The sequence below is a fragment of the Euprymna scolopes genome, chromosome 2, assembly GCF_053919585.1.
Source record: "Euprymna scolopes isolate OS-2025 chromosome 2, ASM5391958v1, whole genome shotgun sequence".
NCBI lineage: Eukaryota > Metazoa > Mollusca > Cephalopoda > Sepiida > Sepiolidae > Euprymna > Euprymna scolopes.
In genome coordinates, this window is record NC_136483.1 from 14,989,378 (window position 1) to 15,005,387 (window position 16,010).

Genomic DNA, 16,010 nt, shown 5'->3' on the forward strand with positions numbered 1-16,010 from the left:
AAGTTTGTTTTAACTTTTTCTAAAATGTTTCATTTTTACGACATGCCTCAACGTATTATAAACACCCTAACCCCCCATGTTAAAAAAAACAAAAAAGACGCCCTTCCATAAACCTCGAAAGCCATTCTTAACATGGGGAAGTTAGGGTGTTTATAATATGCTGGGGCGAGTCGTAAAATTAACGAAGTTGCTATCTATTATTTATTGCAAAAATTGCTTGAAATTTATTTATTTGACCAAAAAATTAAATTTTGGTACTCCTTGGGCGTTGAGTTCCATGGCGACCAGTAGAAAAAATAATAGCCGCTCCCTTAGTCTCCCACCTCACCCCGCGCGTAACATATTTTATTTACTGACGTTGCCGTAACTAAACGATTATCTGTCACATTTACAAACATTTATTTATTTATTTTGAAAAAAGTTTTACTTTTTATGAATATTAAAGGAAAAATGGGTACTCATGCAGAGAGTGATCCATGCTGAAATAATAACGTTATTATTTAAAAAGCCATTCTTAACATGGGGAGGAGGGTGTTTTGTACCTATTCTGTACTTTAACCTTGCAATTGATTAAAAAAAAAAAACACGATTTAAAAAATAGCGCAGATCACTCTCTGCATTAGCACCGAAAAATGTTACTTAATAATTTCTCACTTTTTACAAACATTTGATTTAAAATTTTTTTAAATGACGACTTTTATCGACTTTTTTTAAATATCCCCCCCCCCAATGGTGTTTATTCCAAAATCCGTTGTTAACATGGAGAGGTTGGGGGGTGTTTATTCTGAAAGCCGTTCTTAACATTTGTGGCGGTGGATCTAATGTAAAAAAAAAAAAAACTAAAAAAAAAAACTAAATCCTTTACTAATAACTTCTCACTTTTACAAATATTTTTTAATTTACATGCGCAGATGAACAAATTGTTGAATTGTGCGAAAACAAAACATTTCGGTCCACCTCCACAATTTTCTTTTTTAAATGACTTTTATTGATAAATAAATTTACTTCTCCGCAACTTTTATTGATAAATAAATCTACTTCTCTGCCACGGGCGCTGAACCCCTCCCTTTTTTTTTTTTTAATAGTATTTTCGGGTGGGTATGCTGACAACAAATATCAGTTAAATTTTGCAAATAGCCCCCCCCCTCCAAAAGTGGTGTTTATTCCGGAAGCTGTTCTTAATATGAGGAGGTTGGGGAGGGGGGTGATTATAAGGTGGACCTAATCTAAAAAAAAACAAGTTGTTATGCGCACATAAGCAACTATTTTTTTATTAACTCTTTTTTTTTAATTTTTAATTTAAAAATTAAATTTCAATGAATAGAATAATAAATCATTTATCATTAATATGGGTTTTTGGTTTTGTGTTGAATGAAACATTTTTTTTTCATTACAACAATAATGAACCAATTTAAATCTTCCGGCATGCGTTTAAGGGTTACGAAATTATCAATAAATCGTTTAGTTACTAAGCCAACGTCAGTAAATAAAAAAAATGTTACATGCGCATGCATTAGCGTTGACTGGGAGGGGGGGCTAAGGGAGCGACCACTAAATAATTATGCTGGTCGCAATGAAACTCAACGCCCAAGGAGTACCTAAAGTTGCACTTATGCACTTATGTTACCGTGCTATTTTTTAAAATAGTATTTTCCTGTTAAATTCAAATTTTACAATATGTTTTTCTTTTATTAATTTGTTAAGTGAAAGTACAGATAACCCGGTCGGTTTCTAATGCGAGGAAAATCTAGCCTCTCCCCCCCCCCAAAAAAAAAGGGGTACTCTGGATAATAACAAAACATTAAAATTGCCTCAGTCTCGAAAGATTTCTTCTCTACTGAACGAGGAAAAAAACGGTGAAGTGTAGTTCACCTTCTGTTTCTCTCCCCCTCTCTCAATATCTCTCTCTATCCATCTCTTCCTTTCCCTCTCTCAATCTCTTTCTCTCTATATTACCCTCTCCATCTCTCTTTGAGCCCCTTTCTCTCTCTAACTCCCTCTATCTCTCTCCTTTCCTCTGTTTCAGTCCTCTCTGTTTCTAACACTCCACCTCTCTCTCTGTTTATCTATCAATCCCTTTATCTCTCTATCTCCTTCTCTTTCTCTATTTTCCTCTCACTGTCTCTTTTCTATCTATATATCTTCCTCTCTATCTGTCCATCTCTAATCCCTCATCCTATTTTAGTCTCCTAAATTAATTACAGTGAATAAGGCATCGTCAAAACATGGATAAATCCTATTTTAGTCACCTAATTTACTGACTGTGAAAATAGAAGTTAATTGGAAATTACTGCTACCTTGAACAGCACCAGAAGTAACTGGTAAAACCTTTCTAATTAAATTAATTTTGGCAGCCATTTGGTAACAAAATGACATAGCCTTAGCCCTTGCTGCATGAGGAATACCTGCGACCTTGCTGCCAAGTAGAAGAATTATTTATTCTACTTTAAAACATTCAACTTTTCAAAAATCTCATCTTCGACATCTCCAAAACATCCAATATGGGGAAAAATATTGCAGAAATGCAAACTTATTGTTTAGGATGAATGCACAATGGTACGCAAAAAATCACTTGAGGCTCTTGGTCGATCCTTGCAAGATTTGCGTGGCAATGTCAGACCATTTGGGAATGCAGTAATATTGCTTGCAGGAGATTTCAGACAAATGTTACCTGTTATTCTTCAATCAACACCAGCAGATGAAATAAATGCTTGCCTCAAATACTCTACTTTTTTGTTCCATGTGAAGACATTAAACTTAACTCAAAATATGCATGTACAGTTGCAGACTGTTCGATCCGCACAAAAACTTTTGCATCACTTGTGGGAAATTGGGTACGAAAAAGTGCCAGCTGATCAGAGTTAAGGGCAAAATTCTTTGACTTTTAACTTCTGTAATTTCTGTAATTTTATTTCATCAAAAGAATAGTTAGTTTAAAAGGTTTTTGCAGATATTCAAAATATAAGAATTCCATTTGACTGAGTGAATGAGCTATTCTTGTAGGTCAATACAAAGATGCCCATGAACTTAACGCTATAATTAAATGTAAAATTCCAAGTGAGGTAGTCAAATACAAATCCATCGACACTGTTGTGAAAGCAGATAAAGTGGTTAATTATCGAACAGTTATATTTGCCAGGGATGCCACCGCATGTATTGTAACTGAAATTTGGTGTACTAATTATCATGTTGTGAAATATAAACCAATCCAAGCTTTGCAATGGCACATAGCTTGCAGTAAAAAAAAAATAACAAACAATATCATAGAAACAGCAATCTTAACAGGACCTTTCACAGATGAATATATCTTCATTCAATGCATTCCTATGATTCCACCGGATACATCATTACACTTTAGAAAATTGCACTTTCCAATTTTATTGTCATTTGCAATAACCATCAACAAAGCACAGGGAACAATCTTTACAATTGTGGGCCTGACTGTTTTTTCACATGGACAATTTATGTTACATATTCAAGAGTCACCAAACCGGAAAATCTCTATATCAGCTAAGAAAATGGAACAACAAAAACTGTTTACCCATGCAAAATGGAAATTTTAACCTATAAGACACATGCTTTTTCTCATTTTGGAACTTTTTCCATTGCGCCAATTTGAGCCACAGCAACGCGTGGCATGGTACAGCTAGTATGTATATATATATATATATATATATATATATATATATATATATATATATATATATAGTAATTTATAAAATATATATGGCGACTAAGCTACACTGAATATTCTGTGTTTCATCCACTGTAGGATTCGTCAGGCTTAGCTCTACCTACGTATTGAGCACTTTTGAAGTAAATACTTAAAGTTTACGCATAAATCTATACTTTCGTATATTAAATTTATGTGAGTAAATGAAGTAGTTATATATATATAGAGAGATATATATATATATATATATATATATATATATATATATATAGAGATATATATATAGATATGTATATATACATATAGATATATGTGTATATATACATAGATAGATATATCGATAGATATATACATACGTATATATATATATATATATACACCTATATATATAGATATATATAGAGAGAGAGATATAAACTTGCAAATGAATTGCGATATTTGGTAAGAAAGTGTTTATAATGAAATGAAGAAATATTCAACGAAATATCGATTTCTCTTTTAAAAGAGACACCTTGCAATGCTGTCGATATGTACACACACACGTGCTTGTCAAAAATTTTAACCGAAATAAATCGGTATTGCTAAAGAAAAAGCAATTACTTTTCTTTATATTCACAATGTAATAAAAGCTGATACAATGCAGACTATTTTTTATAATCAGAATGTTTATTATGAGAGATCATTTTTTTCTACTTCTACAGTTTGAACCGTTAAAAAATTTTTTTTTTTTTTTTTTTCATTATTGTACTAACCGAATCCTTAATAACCAAACGCAACTATATAAAATGGAATTCATATGAATTTCATTGGGAACATTTTTTTCATAAAAATATCTTGATTAATGTATGTTGAAAAAAAAACATCAAAACTAAGGACTGTTTTTGTAACATTTCAGAAGATACGCCTTTAATTTTATATTATAGATGAAACATGATATACACATACAAAGCATTTCACTGCTGAAGGAATGAAACAATTTTGTTGTGAGAGCATGATTAACCACATGTCGTATATGCCAGACTAAAAAAAAAATCTGTTTTTGTTATTGAAATAACTATGTACGATACGTAGTATCTGAGTTTTAAAAGATATATAAATAGAAAATATTAATCTGCGAAGTTCACTTGATATGGTGCACACCAAAAATGTTCATTTAAACTGAATGTGGTTATGCTAAACAACTAATTATCAAAGAAGTCAAAATTAAAAAATAGAAGTACCAGAATCATGGGATGTACCCGTACTCTAAGATATTTTCCCTTATGTAAGGAACTCCTTTGATATAGCGTGGTGGCATGAGAGTGGATAATTTATACTGGTGAATATTGTTGCTACTCTGTTATAAACAGTTTTGTTTTTTTTTACATGGGGGTCACCACTTATCAAGGCCCGAAGGCCACTCAGGGATAAGGATTATTGCGTGTACAGTAATCAATGAGAGTATTGTAGTAATCATTAGTATTGGGGATTTTGATAGAGTGTCTTACTTAAGGGGGCGGTTTGTCAGGAATGAGGCAGAAATCTGGAAATAAATATGATACTTTTCATAATATAAAAGATACACAAATATTTGTGGTCAACTCTGACAACAGCGAAGGATCCAGTCCATTATGTAGTTGAACAGGATGAGAGAGAGCACACATCCTTGATGGACGTCTGTTTGGATGATGAAGGAATCAAATTTTTCCTTGTAATATCTCACTCTTGTTCAGTGTGCACATCATATGCCTTGATGAGGTTGAGAAGTTTGGTCAGGAATCTATGGTGACAACATGATGTCCCAAAGGCTTTTGCGATCTACCGAGTCAAAAGTTGCAGTGAAATCAATGAAGCATACGACAGTAGATTGCCAGATCTTTGATACCAAATATTATATGCCAATATTATAGTTATGATTTGACTCAGTGTAGGCGGGTATTTAAGCTAGTTCATATGACACATTTAAAATCTGGTAAGCAGTTTTAATTTCAACTATGACTATTTTATAATATTTACATTTCCTAAATTAATGGCGAGTAAAACAGGTGTAAATACTTCATGCGTGCACAAACTTCATATTACACCTGGCACTTTTGGATGTTTAATTTTTTAATGATTTTTTTTTAATGACTGATTCTTGTTTGGAAAATTGAATGTAATTAAATGATGACCTTATTGAAAAATTAATATAAATTTTCTAAGTAAAGTATTTAACCATTACATTTACCTAAAGAAAAATGTTAATGAATAAATAGAAACTTTTGAGAGCTATAGAATTGGATCTTGTCTACTTCGTTTTCAAATTTGTATGGGATGAGTTTTTTTTTTTTAGCAATTAAGTGCATGATTAACTTATTTTTTTATACAACTAGTTGAGTTAATATTTATTTTTTTTTTTGCTTTTATAATAAGCTACTTTTTGCCCAGTTATTTCTTTTTCATATATTTAATTTGGTCGGTTCAAGAAAAACTAAATTGTTTGCCGGCTTTGTTCATTTTTATGAGAGCATTTTCTCCCATGAAATTTGGGCTCATCAGAGCATATAAAATATTCACTCAAGACTGATAATAAAAGTTTGTGAGTTGTTTGTGTGTATGTGTGACCATCTGAGGATTGATATTTCAGGAGAGTAATGTTGATCCAACTAGAGTTGAGTGACTTATTGTTCACGTTTCTACTCCTACTTTTTTGCTTTCTTTTCACCACCTGATCATCTGAAAGGTTATCTGTGTGGTATGTTTCTGTTTGCTAGGAATCAGCCATGTCAAGAAACACAACACCTGAATGAAAGCTTACTGCCCAGGGAGAGAGAGAGAGAGAGAGAGAGAGAGAGAGAGAGAGAGAGAGAGAGAGAGAGAGAGAGCTATCCAGGACTTGGTTCTCAAACTATTCACCAACCAAGTTGTAGGCAAATTGGAAGGACAATAGCAAAACTATACTCTGCCTATTTCTGATATTCGACACCTGTTTCAAATCGAGTCTCTTGCCTACAGACTATCCGTACAGACTTCATTTGGGAATACCACTTTGAGTTATGTGATAGCTAACATCTACATAGCCTTAGTTCCTTTCTGCATATGTGACTGTAATAAATATTCACTGTAATTTTTAAAAGTGATTGTTAAGGAGAGAAGTAATATTATGTTTGCCTTTGTTTTTTAAAATTGTATTTATTGTGAATGCATGAAATATTTAAACATGTTTTTCATTAATAGATCAGTATTTTATTACATTTCTTAAATTAATATGCAGATGTATATTAATTTAAGAAATGTAATAAAATACTGATTTTTATTCATGTATGAGATAAAATACCTGTCTGCACTGGGTTTGATCATAACTATAATATTGAAAATTTTGGAACTTCCATTGTCTATAAAATCCTTGCTAGAAATAGATAATAATACTGTTACAGAAGAATGCGCCTTCTTGTATACTAGCCTGGTTTCCTGGGTGTTTGGAGGTGTATGTTGAGCAAATAAAAAAAAAAAAAAGTGGTAGTATGAAGGCAGGCTCGAACCCATACCACGAAGAAGGAAAAGAATGTGAAAAAAAAATGTGACGTCTTTGTCGTTGTATCCATCGCCAAACTGAAAGTGGTGAAGGTTTAAATTAAAGCTAGTCAATCGAAAAGAGGGGATGACTTTCAAAAATATTGGCAAAAAAGGGACACGTCCTTGTAGAAAAGTGTCCAGTTAAGGGTGAAGGAATTAATGTTTTTAGCCAATCTTTCAATATTTTTCCAAAGAGTCGAGCTTCAAAACAATACCGATCTTGTGGAAATCCGTCGCCTCTGTCGAAAGTTTTAGGCAAACATACATACATACATTTAAACAGGCAGGTGAGATTTATATTACAGACTAGCGGGGGGGGAGGGGGTACCCGGCGTTGCCCGGGTGTTTGGAGGTGTGTATGTAGGAGGGGGGGACTCTGTTTTAATATAAAAAAACACGATCTTGAAAAATATTGGAAAAACCAAAACAAACCAAAAAGGAAAAAAAAGGTGTAAAAGGGGAAAAAAAGTTTAGGTAGGAAGCTAGGCTCAAACCCGAAGCATCGAGGCTAAGGCGAAAAAAAAAAAAAAAGCCTGACACTTTACCCTTACGCCAAAGAGACATACAATTGAGATCGGATAAAATTAAACCTTTAAAAACACTTGCAGGTGATTTAAACTAACGTCAATGTTTTCTAGGTCAAACATGACGTCATTGTCGTAGTAGCAGGAGGAGAGAAAATGAAGGAACGATTTTTTCAGCACCCCTCCTTGTAGAAAAGGGTCCAGTTTAGGATGAAGGAATTAATGTTTTTGGCCAATTTTTCGATATTTGTCGTCCAAGATGTCGGGCTTCAAAATGATACCAATCTCGTGAAAATCCGTCAGCTCTGTCGAAAGTTTTTGTGAGACATACAAACACACATTTTCACTTTTATATATATAGACTAACAAAAGTACCCGTTGTTGACTGGGTCCAAAAACAGCCTACAGAAAATGGACTCTGATTTATTAAAGTACTAGCGGGGGTTACCCGGCGTTGCCAGGGTGTTCGTAGGTGTGTGTGTGGGTAAATCAAAACTCAGGGGGAGGTAAAATAAAAAAAAAGTTTTAGTAGGTGAGTATGAGGATCGAACCCGGACCCTTGAAGCAAAGTTGGAAATCAAAGTGTCAAAAAAGCGTGCGACGTTAACCTTTGGGATACTAACGGAAACACGTTTGAATTTATTTAATTACTTAGATTTGGCAGGTGCTCGTTTTAATGACTTAATGAGGTCAACTTTGACTGCAGGATAGTATTTCATTTACTGCGGGAACGCCTTTTTTATTTTTATTTTCCCGAGATGTTGGTGGGAGGGGGGACCAGCTCCCCTTGTCCAAATTGAATAGCAATTGTTTGATATAAGGAAAATATTTCCACATTGATCAAAGCTGATTGCTTTCGGACATTTCCGGCGATGGCCACTGGAAAAATATCACCAGAATTAGTGTCGCCTTTATTATACAAAAAAGCCTAATCCACATGCGGCAAGCGAAAAATGTTGAATATTTATCTTCCCGAAGTTGAGCAAATTAAATAGACAGGCGACCTCCGTTGTTACCATGGAGATATTATGATTTATATGATATAAAAAGTTTTAAGAAGTTGTGAGCCGACTGACCGCTTCTGAAAAAAACCTGTCTTGGACATACACAAAAAGCGAACATACATACACATATTTTCGCTTTTATATATATATATATATAGATGAGTGGAAATGGTAATAGATCTGAGTATGAAAGTAGAAACTCCTCTCACTTCATCTAGGCATGAACTATATATATATATATATATATATATATATTATATACCAATCCTTATTTAAGAAGCTCATTCATTCACTATATATATATATATATATATATATATATGCGGCATTCTGTTCTCTTGTGGCAGTCATTGCACCAACAAATATTAGCAGTTGTACCAAAAAGTGTGGTTTGTTCTACACAAAGCCTTCACTACTATAAACAAATCATCTGTGTGGATTTTCGAGCAACTGAAGTTGTTGCAGAGCACATACGTCATAACTGATGGGAAGCTCCATTGCATATGCATACTAGTGGGGGGGGGGGTACCCGGCATTGCCCGGTTGTTTGGAGGTATGTGTGATTTTGGGTAAATCAAAACTCCGGGGGGAGGGTAAAATAAAAAAATGTTTTGGTAAGTATGAGGATCGAACCCGAACCCTTGAAGCAAAGTTGGAAATTAAAGTTTGAAAAAAAAAAGTGCAATGTTAACCATTGGGCCACCATGAAATACTAACGAAAACATGTTTGAATTTATTTAAGTATTAAAAACAGAACTGACACGTGGCTGCAATAAAAGTTAACGCCGCTGCCTCTATTTGCCCTCATTAATGAGGTCAAATAGAAGCAGCGGCGTTAACTTTTGCTGCGGGGCAGCATAAACCCAACTTAGACTGGCTTTTTCCCCAAGATGTTGGGGAGGGGGAAACCAGCTCCCTATTGTCCAGATTGAATAGCAATTGTCTGATATAAGGAGTTTGGCCCAACATTGATCAAAGCTGATTGCTTCTGGACGTTTCCCGGTGCGAATGCCGGGAGCAGTGCGGTATTTATTTGCTCCCCCACCATAGACATGGCACTGTCCCTCGACACTAGCGCACAAATACATGTATTTGGTGACTTTAATGTCCACCACAAAAATTGGCTTGGATTCTCTACTTACACAGATGCAGCGGGCAGCACAACTCATAGCTTCACTATATCTCACTCCCTATCACAAATTGTTACGTTTCCAACCCGTTTCCCTGACCAGGAAGAACAACACGCATCACTTCTAGATCTGTTTTTGACCACAGTTCCCGATGACTGCATAACGAAGGCCCACAGCCCACTCGGGAACGCTGATCATGCAGTGATAATGGTCGAAATCGCCCTAAACTCTAGAGCCAAAACTGAAGAGCCAGTGCTCAAAACAACGAGATATTATAAAAAGGCTGACTGGGAAGCCATCAGGGAACTAATCAGAGATGCCCCATGGAGAAATATTTTTTCTCTCCCTGCTGAACAGTGTGCAAACGAGACCACTGACTGGTTCAAAACTGCAATCGAAGCGCATGTTCCCATGCGGAAATTTTATAGTAAGCCCCACTCTCCCCAATGGTTTACGTCGACTTGCGCAACTGCCATTGCTCAAAAGCGGCATGCATACCATAGGTTTAACCGACATAAGTCCAGTTCAAACAGACTGAAGTATATAGAAGCTAGAAATAACAGGGTAGAAATTGACAGGGTATGGCATGAGGATCTCCTCAGGAAGATTAGATCATACGCTATCACTGGTAGAATACTTAACATAATTAAATCCTTCTTAGATAAGAGAAAAATCCAGGTTGTCCTCGACGGTCGAACATCTAAACAATATGATATAAATGCGGAGGTGCCCCAGGGTTCTATCCTTGGACCTGTATTGTTCCTGATATTCATAAATGACCTCCCTGACAAAATTGCCTCTGAGATGGGCATATATGCTGATGAGACTACACTCTATGGCAGGCACGACAGGAAGACGAATGAACACATTTCTAAAGAAATGGCAGAAACACTAGAGGAAGACCTCCAATCTGTGGTGGAATGGGGACAAAAGTGGTTGGTCGCGTTCAATGCTGCCAAGACTAAACTAGTTTCATTCAATAATTGCAAGAAACCCTCTCTACCACCTATAGCAATGGCCAACGACTCTTTATCAGAGAGTACATCTTTAAAACTCCTTGGCCTAACGTTCACAGGAAACATGAGTTGAAACAATTACATTGAAGGCATTGCCAGGGCCGCTGCAAGAAAGGTGGGCTCTCTCTACCGTACTAGAAAACTACTAACACCCGAAAGTATCCTGTACCTCTATAAGGTCACCATTCGCCCATGTATGGAGTATTACTGTCACATCTGGGCTGGTGCATCTACTACTAGTCTCTCGCTCCTTGACAAGGTTCAAAAGAGAGTTGCAAACCTGATAGGCCCTGAACTGGCATCTAAGCTTCAGCCTCTGTCCCATCGATGAAATGTTGCATCCCTCTGCCTTTTCTACAAGTATTTTAGTGGTGAATGCTCTGACAAACTGCAATCACTTGTGCCCCCATGACGTGAGCACCCTCGACAAACCCGACAAGCTGCTAAATCCCACCCCCACACTGTAGAGATCCCTAGATGTAAAAGATCTTTCTACTCCAATAGTTTCTTCCCCAGAACCGCTAGACTCTGGAATTCCATTCCAGGTCCCTGCTTCCCCAACAGTACTGACGTGCAGAAGTTCAAGTGTAACGTGAACTGACATCTTGCTGCCCAAATCCCTACATAGTACTCCAGTAGTTGTTGCCCCTGTAGCCCCCTACACCAAAGTGGCAATTTGCCTTGTTTGGGGTGAAAATATGATTAAAAAAAAAAAATAAAATAAAAAAAAAAAAAGCAAATTAGGCACAAGGCCGATTTTTAATATGAGGAGTGGAGGGGAAACGGAGACCAACTCTCCGGGGTGTAGGAGAGCTGGATAATGACAATTGGTATGAAGGGTTGCCCCTACATTGACCAAAGTCTTATACGTGAGGTTTCCCCCACATATGGTCTTTGCTTGCAGTATCTGCCGGAACAGATGGTATTTATTTGCTCCCCCACTGAGCAAATTAGGCACAAGGCCGTTTTTAATGTGAGGTAAAAACCAGCTCCCCTAAAAGTAGGCAAAAAGGGGGCACTCTGGTTACCAAAAATAATAATTGTCCCAGTATAGAGGGTCTCCCCTCCATTGACCGGTACAAACATCCTAAGCGCAGCATCTGCCGGAACAGATACTACACTTTGATCTTGTCACCCGAGCCACAGAGGGCCGGGAACAGTGCCAGTATTTATTTGCTTCCCCACTGAGCAAATTAGGCACAAGGCCGTTTTTTAATGTGGAGAGTGAAGGGGAAATGGGGACCAACTCCCCGGGGAGTAGGGGAGCTGGATAGTGACAACTGGTATGAAGGGTTGCCCCTACATTTGAGACCAAGGTCTTATATGTGGGGTTGTCCCCACATATGGTCTTTGCTTGCAGTATCTGCTGGAACAGATACTACACTTTGATCTTCATATTTTATTTATTCCATTTAAAGAAAAAATTACAATTAAAAAAATTTCAATACAAAATTAACAAATTTAAAAAAGTAAAATCTCCAAAAGACAAAACAAATTTAAGCACAAGGCCCTATAAGATCTGGGGAGGGGAGTGTTGCAGGGTCTTTGCACTAAAGTAAAAATTGGAGTCTTTGGCGACTTTACTCTTGACTGGCAACATTTACCACAATACCTCATTCACTCTGTGGACTCTAAACTAACTAATGAAAACCCCAGCGTTTTTGAGCTGTTAAAATCAGATCTTCAACTGATATTACAATCATAATTTCTAATCTCTCTGGAAAGATAAATTAAGGCATATATTGGAACTGATTAATTAATTATTGTTTTTTTTTTTCTTAACTCTAATGATTAACACAAAATGCAGACTTAACTTTTTGGTTTTTTAATAAATATTTGTTCTAAGTTTTGGCGATCATTTTACCAAGAACAGTTTGAACTTTAGAAAAAATGATTTATGTTTTTAAAATGAGATATTTTATTACAAATATAACTCTTGAGATGATTCTTCCTGCATCTTACTGTACAATGGCCGAATTTAATTTATGCATAGTATTTCAATGTCAAGTCTTTAGATCTTTAGGGATATTGCAAGTGTTATTATGAAGTATATAGACTAGGTAAAAAAATGTTGCAATTAAATATCAGACATGACACATTTTTTGTGACAGTTCTTGGAATAAATTCACAAATTTTTCACTTTTCTTATGCTTTGCTGACAATTCATAACATTCTAAAGAGGGTGGTATTGGAAATTTCCTAGAACAAACCTTCAAAACCCTATCGATTTAACAGTTTATACCGTAGCAAGTATGAGTTTATGAATTAAAAAAAAATGTTTTGACCCTCACTCACTTTGAAATTAGTGTGTCATTCAAAATAGTGTTTGCTAACAGGCTGAAACTGCATTTTGTGGATCTTGAAAACAGATTTCATAAGCCTCACATGATATTTATCATGCAAATTATCAGCCATTCTAAAGATAGCAGAGAATATTACAAACCCTTGCACAATTGAGCACAGATAGATTGCTGAAAATTTGCTAATAGATTAAATCGGTTCTTTACTAATGAATATCAGCTGCAATACAAATTTTCATTGAAAAGTATAATCATAACAAATATGGTAAGAGAACTTTTTCATATTATCATTATCATTACTAGAATAAATGCATATAGTGTTTATATTTGATTGGTATAAAAACTGTTTTTAAACTTTAAGAATTTGCTCTAAATACTTTATTTCTACATCATAAATCTAATACAATTTATTTTTGTTCTATTGCAGATTTCAAATGATGTGATGGCAACAATGGATTATGCAACAATCTTATTAAAAAATATACAACTATTCAATTCAAGTTTAATAAACAAACAAAATTACTCAATTATGGTTAAAAAGACATGTTTTATTTTGGAAAAGCAAATAAATCATCTCAACTATAATTTATTGCAAAATAGAGGTAGAATCTTGTCTGTAAAATACTGTAAGAAAATAAAATTCAAATTCTTAGATCATGGCTGAAACAAAGAAAAAATATAGTTTAATTAACTTTTGATTATGAAACAACTGGAGTTATAATTAGTACTAAAAACTATCTTGAATGCAATAAGTTGTCGTTTATTGGTAATAATTAGTAGTTACTTATGTGTTGTTTGGTAAAATTTTGCTGATTTGCCAAATTTAATATAGCAGATCTATTATTCCCTTCACCATGATGCTGGTTAGTTGTAGATCTATAAAACAAATGATTATGATTATTCTCAAGTTGAATAAGTCAACAAAGCAAATTATAAAATCTTCTGGCAGTTTGCTTTTATTTGCTTTGCTTTGGCATCAAAAAACTTTTAAGCTTTGATTAGCTCTAATTCATTTTTATAATATTTTCTTAAATAAGAAATCTACAGTATTCTTAGATTTACTGTTTAAAATGATAGTTTTTAAAAGTGCAAGCATCGTTTATTTAAAATTTTTAAAAAAATGTAAATTCTAAAGATAGCTACACTTTATGCTTATGTTTCAAATGAATAGACGTTTGATAACTAGGATGATAAATTATTGGACTTTTTAAAACAAATATTTGGATGTTGTGGATATACCTGATTATTTTCGCTCTGTGCAGAACACTTTAAGGTAAGTCAATACTTATCAATATATATAATTTTTAAATCTAATTTTAATTGTAAATGCACCTAATATTTAGTGAATATATACAAGTGACTCTTTCTTAATGACATTATTCTCACTTGGATAAAACTTTATAAGATACATAATTTTTTATTATTTACAAAAATAGTTAAAATTATATTCGACTTTCTGACATGCATGATGGGTCTATTGTCTTCATACATGTCTGATAGTTGAACACACGCCTGATGAAGGGAAGGATTTCTTGAAATATTGCAACACAGATATGCTACCTGACCACCTGGTGCGATTAAGAACATATTACATGTAAAATATTAATTAAAACCAGTTTGGGAAATGGTTTTTAAATACAGATTAATTTTTTTTTTAGATAAATATATATATAAATAAAACAGTAGATAGATACATGTCTGTGTGTAAATATTTAACTGCTAAACTCTTAAATTACTAGTCACATAACACTGAAATCAACAGAAAATAGTAATCATACACCAAGGAAAATCTTTGTATGGATGAATAACGCATGCAGAAGTTGGAAAGTTGAAATGCAAAAATGTTCATTTCAACTTGCCGACATTTCTGTTAGTTTGCTCATGCATAGATTAATCATGGCTAAAATTATTTTAATTCCATAACTTTCTTATATTTATGGGTTAGCTAAAACGGTTGCAAGTTAGTTTTGCATATAAAGTGAACATAAAAATATCACCATTTCACTCTAGACAGTATTTTAAAGACATGTCAATTTAGTTTGTTTTAAATCTTGGTCATGTAAATGTTTCTGATCAAACGTTATTATAAAAGATGTGATTGTGAAAAGTCATACAAAACACACCTCCTTCCTAATACTGATTCTAAGTCTGTAGTAACTTTCAAAATAAAGTGCTTACAAGTAGTTTTATAACTTTCCTGATCAAACTTACAATTAGTGGTAAAAAAATTTGGTTAACTGCCGTAAAATGGACCTGAAATGGTGGGGGTTGGGGGGGGGGTGATCATTTTATGCTAAATTTATATGCACAACTAATTCCCACTCTAAATTCTAAAATTTTTAGTTCCTTTTTCAATGTGTTCACAAAAGTAGAATCTCTTTGGGAGGGATACTTTTAAATGTAAATATTTTTTTTTAATTTGACAAATTTCTAAACGTTTTCCCTTAACTATTTTATCCAAGGTTTTGATAAAATCATCATGAGATTTTCATCTATATTTTTCACTTGTACTCTCTCCCACAAAATATAATAAAATATGATTTCAGAAATGATCAGGCAACATTGTGTGATAATGTTGACAGATTAAGAGTTGATAGGTCGTAAAAACAAACATCAAAATTCAGACACTAAACGAAAAAGAGAAAAAGGAAGGGTTCGAGGCGTGTTAAATGCTTGTAGTGGTCATAAAAAAGGATTGGTAAAAAATATTCTGTTTTTTCTCAAGAAAAGTCTGAGTTACTTTGAGCCTTGAAAAGAAATATTTATTTGATAATAAATTCACTTTCCCTAAAGAATTAAAGAAATAAAATCAGCTGACATTTTGATAAA

General features: G+C 34.3%; 1 protein-coding gene across 5 annotated transcripts in view; it reads left to right on the forward strand.

Annotated features, from left to right (window-relative positions):
* LOC145288909 (putative nuclear hormone receptor HR3) overlaps positions 1 to 16,010 on the forward strand; it is a 938,903-nt gene that overhangs the window by 526,974 nt on the left and 395,919 nt on the right. For all 5 annotated transcript variants that reach the window (XM_080136367.1, XM_080136371.1, XM_080136368.1 and 2 more), the window contains one exon: positions 13,609 to 14,454. The gene's annotated coding sequence lies outside the window, so the exon portion shown is untranslated. The remainder of the gene's footprint in view (positions 1 to 13,608; positions 14,455 to 16,010) is intronic.